This window comes from Juglans microcarpa x Juglans regia, chromosome 2D (assembly GCF_004785595.1).
Source record: "Juglans microcarpa x Juglans regia isolate MS1-56 chromosome 2D, Jm3101_v1.0, whole genome shotgun sequence".
Classification (NCBI taxonomy): Eukaryota; Viridiplantae; Streptophyta; class Magnoliopsida; order Fagales; family Juglandaceae; genus Juglans; species Juglans microcarpa x Juglans regia.
The window spans coordinates 23,907,107-23,917,615 of record NC_054596.1 but is presented as its reverse complement, the minus strand read 5'-3'; the positions used below and the strand labels follow the sequence as shown (position 1 = coordinate 23,917,615).

Here is a 10,509-nt window from a genome sequence, read left to right as displayed (position 1 = left end):
TGCTATTTAGCATCTAAATGGGTGTACGGTAGAGTATTACTAATTTGGGGCAAATAGGGGTGGAGAAAGTGGAGGAATGTGTGTGGAATGCTCCTTTAGAAATGTTAAGGATGGTCTCGCTTGGGAATTTGCAGTTGTCTATGAGCCTAATTGTGATTGTGAGAAAAGATACTTGCAGGAGGAGTTGGCTTGGCTAAGTAGTTGGTGCGAAGTATCATGGTGCATCAAAAACAATTTCAATGTTACTTGCGTGAAAGATCAAGTGAAGCCAACAATACTCCGACCATGGCAATTTCTTGTCTTAGATACCCTATTAGTTGGGGGATCTTATAGATGGTCTAATAATTGAAACTCCCCTTCATGGTCTAGAATTGATCAATTTCTTGTCTCACTAGAGTGGGAAGCTCAATTTCCAAATGAGTCAAACGGGACTACCTCGACTAGAGTTAGATCATTTTCCCATTCTTCTGGATTCTAAGGTGGTAGATGTTGTTTCAAGTTCAAAAATAGAAGTAATGCTACATACATTCGTAGAGTGCGAAACCACCGCACAATCGCTTTGAAAAAGAGTGAGGTTCACTATTAAAAAATTAGTTTTTTTTCATGTGGGTCTCATATTTACTCACTTTTTTCAAAGAGATTGCACGGCGCTTACACACTCCACGACTGCAAATATCATCTCTCTCAAAAATATATGTTTACCTCTTAGGGCTATGTTCATATGGTCAGGCAATGGTGGTATTCTCATCACCGTCAAGGCTCCCCATGCTTCATTTTGGCCCACAAGCTTAAGGCCTAGAAAGAGGATTTAAAGCTCAGGAATGAGCAAAACTTTGGCAATATAGAAAACAAGATATGATCTTACATGGAAGAGTTGTATGCCAACGACAGTGGGGAAGTGAGAGTAAGCTTTGTAAAATGTTGAGGACAAATAAAGTGATAAAAAAGCTACAATCGGCTGCATTAGTAGAGGATGTAAGTTGAAGGTGCAAGTACAGGACTCTTCAGTTGAAAGAGAGTGACCAATGTTCAAAGTTTTTCCATCAAGTGGCCAACTTGAATAGGAGAAATAATTCTATTAAAATGCTCTGGATTTGATAGCTCAATCTCCATTGGATCAAAATGAGAATAAGGCCTCATTTGTTTTCGCAGATAAGATGAGATGAGTTGAGATAAAAGTTAAATTCAGCATATAGTGGGGCTTTCACACGGAGGATGTGAAGACCATTTTAAAGCACTACTCACTGCAATAGAGGCGGGCCACTCGCTTGAAACCAAATCAAGTTTTAAGAAAAGCAGGGAGCTAAAGCGTCTTTTTTGGACAATCAACTACGATGCTAAGGGAGGTAGCTCAAGTCGAAGGAAGACAAAAGGGAGGGCATTATGAAGACATCCTCGTAGAGGGAGTTTCAAGTGGAGTATTAGTCTTACGGGGTGGGGGTTAGGGAGGTGTGTTCTATTCCAATTCGGGCTTGATGTATTTTGGATGAAAAATTATGTGTGCAACCACCCTTGGGGAACCCACGTCCATGTGGAGATGAAACGCACCGTTTCATTTGAATTTTCAAAACGCACTATTGCACCCATATCTTCTCCACAAAGCCAACCCATTCCCACAAAGCCAACCCCTTCCCTTTGTCTTCTCCACTCTAGACCTACTGATGCTAAACCACCAGAGTAAAAGAGGACAAGCAAACACACTCTGAAACATGCTCTGAAACACTGCCCTTGTATACAAATTACATTAACATCTACAAGGAACAAATACCCCTTAAATCAAAACTCATCTCTGTCAAGACCCATCTGGGATCTCCCATTTTCAATTGTAAGTAAACTCTTAGCCTCACTTGTCTTTCCACTTTAAATCCCTCACTTTCTTGGTCTCTTTCACATTCACACTTTGTTTTCTTGCTCTAATTTCAAGATCTGATTGGTCACTCAAACAAGAAAATTAAAGGTTTGAGTATCTGGGATTTTCTTGAATCTTAATTCCCTCACATAAGGAAACAGTTCTAACCAACTCTTGAGAGTTCTTCGTCTCTAGCAAATGCCGATTCCTATCTATGGAAAGATGTTAATAAATTGCACAAATGATCTAACAGTAAGATTAGTTGAACAAATACACACAAATAAGGATACCCAAAAGAAGTCAGACCTTTCTTGATGCAAAATGGAATCCAAAAGCCCCTAAAAGAATGAGAACCTCTAGTTTACCAAGTCTCTTAAACGTATATTGGAGACAAATATTGGAGAAAACAATACACATGAAGATCGACCCTCCGTTTTTGTTTATGTTTCGTCCTCTCGTCTTTTTTTTTTTAATATATGACGTGGCATTAACAAATTAGTCGATTCCCTAGGGGTTCCCCACCCCCGGTTGCCCTTAGAAGAACTGATTTTCGATAGATTTCTAATTTTCATGGGCTTTTTGGGTCATGTGGGGCTAGCTAGTATGGGCTAGGTGTTTTCTTGTATATGTCCAATGTACTTGTTACATATATAATATTTTTACTTATAAAAAAAAAAAGTTGAATTGTTTATTTTATTTTGTGTGGGAATTTGGAAAAGTTGTAATGATTAGATTAGATGAGATGAGATATGTTGTGAAAACAAGCGAGGCTTAAGAGTCCTATCGTACAGTTTTATGTGAGATTGGTTTTTGAGCAGGTTGACAAGAGACCTTAGCTAGATGGCTTAGCTTTTTATTTTATTGAGTCGTCGTTGAGACTTAAAAGGTCTTTTGAGGAGATGGAGGTTCTTAAAGTGGTGAAAGTTATGAATAGTTACAAGGCACAAGGCCCATGTGGTTTTTTAATGGCTTTCTTTCAAGTTTGTTGGGAGGAGATCAAGGAAGATATTATGTGGGTATTTCATGACCTTCATGGCCACGGTAAGTTTGAAAAGTCTTAATGCCACCTTGTTCTCCAACTAGTTACTAGTGGAGTACAACAGATTAAAAAACACAGTAAAAGCCTCAACCTCCCAAACACGAATGATGAGCCATTGTTATGAAGCTAGCATTCCAATGAGGGAGTCCACTCGTACCCAAAAGGTCCGTTGTTGAAGCATCCTTAACATTAGCCACCCTATACATATTCAGGCAAGCTTCTTTGAGAGCCCTACTAAAACATCACATTTATTAGGTTTCTTCACAAGGCATCTCATTCTGATAGCACCAAAGCCACTCTCCCAGGAGTGCACGATTAAAGAAAATCAAGTTCCGAGCTTCTTAACCACCTTTAGGGATCGAAGAACATACTTTGGCCTAGCTTATTTGGTACAACTTGAACTCATACTCACACTAAAGGAAGTCCCTCTACAGCTTTTCTAAGTAGTTAGTTCCACTACCTAGCCAGTCTTCATTCAATCTTATCAATAACGACATTCCAAATTCCCTTAGCCTTGAAAGTGGCCTCCAAAGGAAGACCTAGAATGTCTACCAAACTATCCATATCGATGACTTGACCAACGGCAAATAGCTCATATTTCGCCAAATTAACCTTTAATTCTAATACTGCTTCAAAACATAAGACTAGAGCATGCACACAGGGAAGATGATTTGGATTGGTCCCACAAAACAATAGGGCATCATCAGCATAAAGAAGACGTTATAGCCTAATGTTATTAGTATTCCTGCCCCCATAGAAAAACATGAAAGAATCCTCTATCAATCAACGTAGACAAAATTTTTCCAAACACTTTCATGACTGAAAAAAGAAAAAATCAGTGGAGGCAATGAGTGGCCTATCCGTATAGGGTGGGTTGAAAGGGCGACGATAAAATAAGGCTCTCCTAAATGGGTTTCAAACCATACTACAACAAGCTATGTAGCCATGTCAAGGCCCTTTCCCTTGGAAGCTTAGTTGAAGAAATAAGGCTTCTCCCAAAGTGGCTTTCTTTGTGAACTACGGCATTGGGGAAAATCTGTACATTAGACAATGTAAGGAAATGAGGCATCACAGCGGTTAATCGTTGTTGTGTGTAGGAAAAGTGGGGAAATAGTGGATCATCTTCTTTAACATTGCGAGGTTGCTAGGATAACATGTTGAAAAGGGCAATTTGGTAACCACTAGTGTGTACCATTGTGCAAGATGATGCCATCATCCATACTATGTTATGGAGAGAAAGAAACTAGCATAGTGTGGGCAAAAAAAAGCATCGAATCTAAAGTATTTTGTTCCTAACACCTCGTACCATTGGATAACGGCCCAACATGGTGTTGCTATTTCTATTTCTAACTTTCACGCTTTTCTAGCAGTATTTACTTTTGATTGTTAAGTGGATTTCTTGTATACTTCCTATGTACTGAGAGGCAACATCCTCTCTCAGCATGAATAAAAATCCATTATCTTACTTTAAAAAAATATCTAGTCTATTCGAGAGAATTTGGAAATAATCTTGTAAACCCCACTTACCAAGCTAATAGGTTTATTATCTTGATCTTGACTTCCTACACATCTCGTTAAAAAATAAAACTTGTAATCATGACAATGAGGACAGCATTACACTATCTTGCAGAGAAATCAAATGATGCTATAATTTAACGAGCTATTTCACATGACAAGAAATGGGAAAGTATACATAGTGTGATATTCTTACAGTCAGAGTGTGCATAACCACTATAGCAGACTGCTGATTTGAGAAAACAGCAAATGCAAATGGCTGTCAACAACCAAATAACATGTCAGAATATACCATCTAAACAGTTCAATAAATTTAAGAAATTAATATGCATCATTTTAGGAGACTAATAAAAAGCAATATTTTGAATACATAAATGTGAAAGTAATGTTCCATGAGCATGACAACTACGAAGTATTTGATCAATAAGCCACAGCTGAATATTACTGACAAACCCTCACATAAACAAGAGAAGAGAAAAATAGAAAAAAAAAAAAAAAAACATTTGTTTATAAGTAAAATAGAAGAAAAAAACATTTGAAAAGGTTACTCAATTCCTTGTCACATTTCTCTCATTTTATATTATGTTCTGAATTTCTTATATTCAAGCAGACTTGCCTTAATTATTAAAAAGATGCTGTTGTTATAACTCTGTTCATTAAGCAGTTGAGCTTAAATTCGCACCATGATCGGGAGTTTATAAAGGAATGGAATGGAAAGTGAAGAATAAATTGAGATGAAAAGGATTAGAACAAATAGAATTAGGGTCTTATCCCACTAATGTTTTTGGGAAAGGAATGAAATGAAAGAAATGCGTAATTCAATATAATATGCTTCAAATTTTATTTATATTGTTATTATAAAGTGTTAAAAACTAAATAATAAAGGAAAAACCAGAACAACAGTTGACCTTAATTTTACTGGCTTAGACAACCTATTATTTCTTATATACTTCAGAAATTTGTGTGAGAATTGGTAGAGTAAACAAAAATTCAAAACATTCTTTTTTTTTCACAAGCAAGAGCACTGGCATTGGTGACCCCCCCCCCCCCCCCCCCCCCCCCCCCCCCCCCCCCCTTTTCTCTCACTCTCCTTCATATAAAGCCTCCCTGCATCAGGTTCCTTATAGTTTCTCTAGAATACAATTCGGCTGCAGTCTAGCTTACTGAATAAATTTCTTAGACTTCAAAATTTATCTCACTGTACATGCATCACTAGCATTAAACTGAAATACAGCAATAAAATTATATAGGCAATCAGATTTCCATAGAGTTTTCTATACATTACCTAACCGAATATTTCTACAAATTGTTCTCATAAGATATTTCTATAGGTGTAAATGTATAACATTTTTCTCACTGCATTTTTCAAAAGATGACCATTAAGAATTCAACTTGAAAAATGGGTCAGTAAAACAGAGAATGCATGTTCTGCAGCTAAAGTCTGATGCATGTGTAATAAAAAGTTCAAAACCTGTTGAAGCTACCTTCACTCCACCTCCAAAAACCTAAGCTTCATTATTAGCTTGCTTATAAGCAACTCCCGAAGTCGATCTTAGACATATCTACGTACCCTCTAGGCCAGCTAAGCAAACAAGCTCAAAACACTACAACTTTACTCGCTTCCTTAGTAATTGAGCCCCCAAAAATGCACTAATCAAGCTTAGACCCCACAGCCCCCATTCATCTAACACCTAAACACACATTCGGCATCTTAAGTCAAGAAAAATTCAGATAACCCATTTAACCAATTATCAAGACCAAACATTAAGTTCAGGGATAAAGCGAAGCCTAACTTAAAATTCTAGTCAATTGGTGCACCAAAAACAAACGATGAGCAGAAAATAAAAGACCTGAGAAGTTTGGGTCGGAGTCCGAAGATGCGAAGACTCGTAACCCGGAAACTCAAGAAACAAATTATAGATTTCCCGGGGGCTTGACATCATCAGGAAGCCCAGCAATGAATAGGGTTCGGACCTTGTCGAGCGAAGCCTGAAGGACGAGAGGAGGCGCGTAGTAACCGCACAACGGCTGAGAGTGGGGGAGGAATGGCTGAGGCAGGTGGTGCTGTTGCTGGTGGTGAAGTGGCGGTGGTGGTGACCGTCAAAAGACTCAAAACTGCCGAGGCAGGGCTGAGCTATTTTATAAATATGCCGTCTGAATTTCTCCCTCCGGCTGTTTTTTGTTTTTTTATTTTTATTTTTTTCTCTTATTAAGTATGTAGTATATAAACGATAAATAGAAGAATTTAATTAATTTAAAAAAAATAAAATAAATATAAATATAATGTGTAAGATAATAAATAGTAAAACATTTTTTATTATTTCAAATCATCCAAAATTTTTTATTATTTTGCAGGGAATATAATAATATTATATATTAATATAAAAAAATATTATAATTTCTCTTCCGTCAAAAGTATGATAGCATCTTCTAATGTTTTTTATTTGTTATTATTTTTTGTTAATGTTAAAAAAATACTAGTGATTTAAACATTTAAAAAAATTAAAAAAAACATTTAGAGCATCTTTGGAGAGCTTTTTTAGAAGGCACTCAAACATTTTCCTAAGATAATTTATAATGGTCTAAGTTAAGGTCAGGTTACAGCAGAAGATGTATGTTTATAATATATAGTTGAATGGATCCTCTCCTTCTAAAGGATGGGGTTTTTCTCTTTGCCTGAGCAAAGGTTTTGTCAGTTTAGATACACAAATTTATCTCATCTTATTATTATAATTTTTCTAGATTCTTATACAAAAATATAATAAACAATTCAACTTTTTTAAATCTCAAAATAAAAATAATATTAAAAAATTATATTTAACAATATTTTATTCAACTTTCAACAAAACATCTCATCTCATCTAAACTCTCTATCCAAACTGACTTTTTGGTTTGTAGAGGTTGTAATGGAGGGTAAGTTAGAGAAAATGTGGACAACTTAATCTCACTGATCAGGAAAAGCAAGAAGTTGTCTTATCTCCTTTAACAATTCATGAGTCTATGTCAAAAGGAAAATCTTGTCTTCTTGCACCGGTGATTGTTGACAAAAATGTGAATAGGGAGGCTTTCAGATCCACCATGTCTACAGTCTGGAAACTTGAGGGTTGGATTCGGTTTAAGGAAGTGGGGGATAGCAGAGAACGTCAATGGAGTTTCAATATGATCAAGACAAGGCAAAAGTGCTATTGGGGAGGCCTTGGACATTCGATAGGTTGCTGGTGTGTTTACATGAGTTTGATGGGAGTACTCCTCCAAAGGAAATCCCCTTCTCAAATGAAATTTTCTGGGTCAGGTACATAATATGCCTCTTGCTAGCATGAAAAAAGAAGTCGGAAACCAAATTGGGAATGGCCTAAGGAAGGTGTTGGGCATTGAAGTTGATGGTAGTGGATTTGGATGGGGTCAGTTTCTACTCCGAGGTAGATTTTTGTCTGTTGATGGTAAACAAATGTGGCTACCTTTCAAATATGAATGACTTTCAATGTTCTGTTTTCACCATGGAGTCGTCAAACATGTCAAGAAAGTTCATTCTATGGCTGCACAAAGGCAGAGCTCATTAGAAAAGAAGAAACCTTAGTATGGTTCATGGCTTCGTGCCACCTCCTCAAAGTCAATTGGAGACTCATTCAGGAAGTATGGTAGAGATAGAGTTCAGCAGCCTCATCACAACCGGCAGCAATGGAAGTCCAGCGAGAAGGCCACTAAGGAAAGTATCACAATGAGAACTTAATTTCAAGAGCCATCTTAGGCACCAATCAAGAAATGTGTGAAACAACAGGAGGATCAAGTCTTTTTGGAAAGTTTCCTTACATAGTAAAGGTCTCAATTCAAAAAAGAGGGAATTTCAAAAGAGAAGTCAATCCCAGATACTGATGATCTTTCCTTAACTGAAAGTGTTTTAGGAAAGGAAAATCAGACTCTAGAAGGGAAAGTTGACTTAAGGGAGTATCTTATGGAAGATATTGAAGGAAATGATCAATAGGATTCAATGAATCCTTCTGTCACGCCTAAAAAAGAGACTAGTCTATCTCAGATTAGGTGAGTTCTCTGGATCACTTCATTAATACTCAGATTTAGGTGCTTGTTAAAAAAAAAGGCCAACTGGAAGACAAGAGCTCGTGATAAAGTTTTTTCAATCTTGTGATTCCTCTATTGACCATAATATGCTATCTGTTAATACTGGAGACAACAAAAGGGGATGTAATTTGTTTGTAGTGGAGGATGAGTTAAGAGGAGTTACCAAGAAGGCAAAAACAATGCTCTTACATGGAGAGAGCTTAAACCAGACAGAAATGGTGGAGGCTGCGTTGCAGCCTCACCAACATCAATAAGTTGCCTTAGTTGGAACTACCAAGAGCTTGGGAACCCTCAAACAATTCAGGAGCTTCACCTTTTGGTAAGAAAAAGAGCCCAATTTTCATCTTCCTAATTGAAACCAAGTGTAATAGAAAAAAAGTTGAAACACTGAGAACAAGACTAGGCTTTGAACATAGTTTTGTGATTGACAACAAAGGCTTCAGTGGAGGTATTGCTTTTTTGTGGAGAGGGGATAATGCTATGGAACTTTAATCATAAACCAAGAGTCACGTCTCTTTAAGAATTACTCATCCTTTAGTAGGAAATGAATAGATCTTAACTGGTTTCTATGAAAATTCTTTGACTTTTAGGAGAACTGATAGCTGGAAGCTTCTTAGAGATATTAAACCTCCTAATGGTATGGCGTGGCTTTGCATGGGAGACTTCAATGAGATTTTACACCAGTATGAGAAGTTTGGGGCAGCTATGAAACCTTACAATCAGATGGAAGATTTCAGATTAGCAGTGGAGGACAATGGCTTGAGTGATTTAGGCTTTGTGGGAGACATGTTCACATGGAGTAACAATAGAGAAGGTGGACAGTTTACTAAGGAAATGCTGGATCGTGCCTTTGGCAAGTTTGTTTCCATTTTCTTTTGTTAATCATGAGATAACCCAAAGCTCATATCATAGTCCTATTTTTTTCACTATGGCTTCTCAGATGAATGTCACTAGCAGAGGAGACAAAGCCTTTCGGAGATGAAGCTAATTGGGCACTAAGAGAGGAATGCTTGCAATTAGTGAAAGATGAGTGGAAGAAGCCTATGTTGGCTTCACACAAGCTGGCAATTGCTACTGAAGGCATCCAAAGATGTAAAGTCAGATTGCTGTCCTCAAGTAAGGTGACTTTTGGGAACTCTAAGTGAATAATCAATTCCAAACTTTCTCAGCTCTCTAGGCTTCAAGAATCAAACAAAGGTGAGATGGATGAAAGAATAAAAGTGTTAAAAAAGGAGATTGACTTGCTTCTTGAAGAAGAGGATATTAAATGGAAGCAAAGAGCTAAGCAAAGATGACTCAAAGAGGGCGATAGGAACACTACGTTTTTCCACCAGTGTGCAAATCAAAGAAGGAAGACGAATACCATTCACAAAATCCTTGATGATTTAGGTTCAATGGTTACCAACCTAGAAGACATTAGTGCTCAATTCCAAAAGTTTTTTCAGGATCTTTTGTCAACAGGTCATCCAGAAGGTATTGAGAGGTGTTTAAGGCATATGCAAGCTGTGGTGACTGATGATATGAATTGATTATTGACAAGGAAGTTCACTACTGCAGAAGTGAAGGAAGCTATTCCAAATGAATTCTCTAAGTTCACTTCGCTCAGATGGTTTCCCTCCTGCCTTTTACCAAGCTCACTAGGATTCTGTTGGAAGAGAAGTCACTAAAGCTATATTATATGTCCTCAACTCTAGTAGTATGGTTTCTGATATCAATGACACTTCATTGCACTTATTCCCAAGATAAAATCCCCTACTAAAGTGTTTGATTTCAGACCTATTAGCCTCTGCAATGTCCTCTATAAGATCATTTCAAAAAAATAACTAACAGGCTGAAAAGGATTTTGCCAGATATCATTTCACCAACTCAATCAACTTTTATTCTAGGGAGACTAATTTCAAATAATATCATTGTAGCTTATGAAACCATACATACCATGTATAGCAAATTATCAAGCAAATCAGGTTATATGGCCTTGAATCTCAACATGAGCAAGACCTATGATTGTGTAGAATGGGCATTTTTAAGG

The 10,509-nt window shown here is 37.1% G+C and overlaps 1 long non-coding RNA gene across 1 annotated transcript; it reads right to left on the bottom strand.

Annotated features, from left to right (window-relative positions):
* Positions 1 to 394: 394 nt before the first annotated feature.
* On the bottom strand, positions 395 to 6,538 carry LOC121250431. Its single transcript, XR_005937782.1, has 3 exons — positions 6,254 to 6,538; positions 4,600 to 4,662; positions 395 to 795 (listed from the first exon to the last, which is right to left on the bottom strand). It is a non-coding gene; the product is annotated as an uncharacterized LOC121250431 (long non-coding RNA).
* Between the last annotated feature and the right edge of the window lie 3,971 nt (positions 6,539 to 10,509).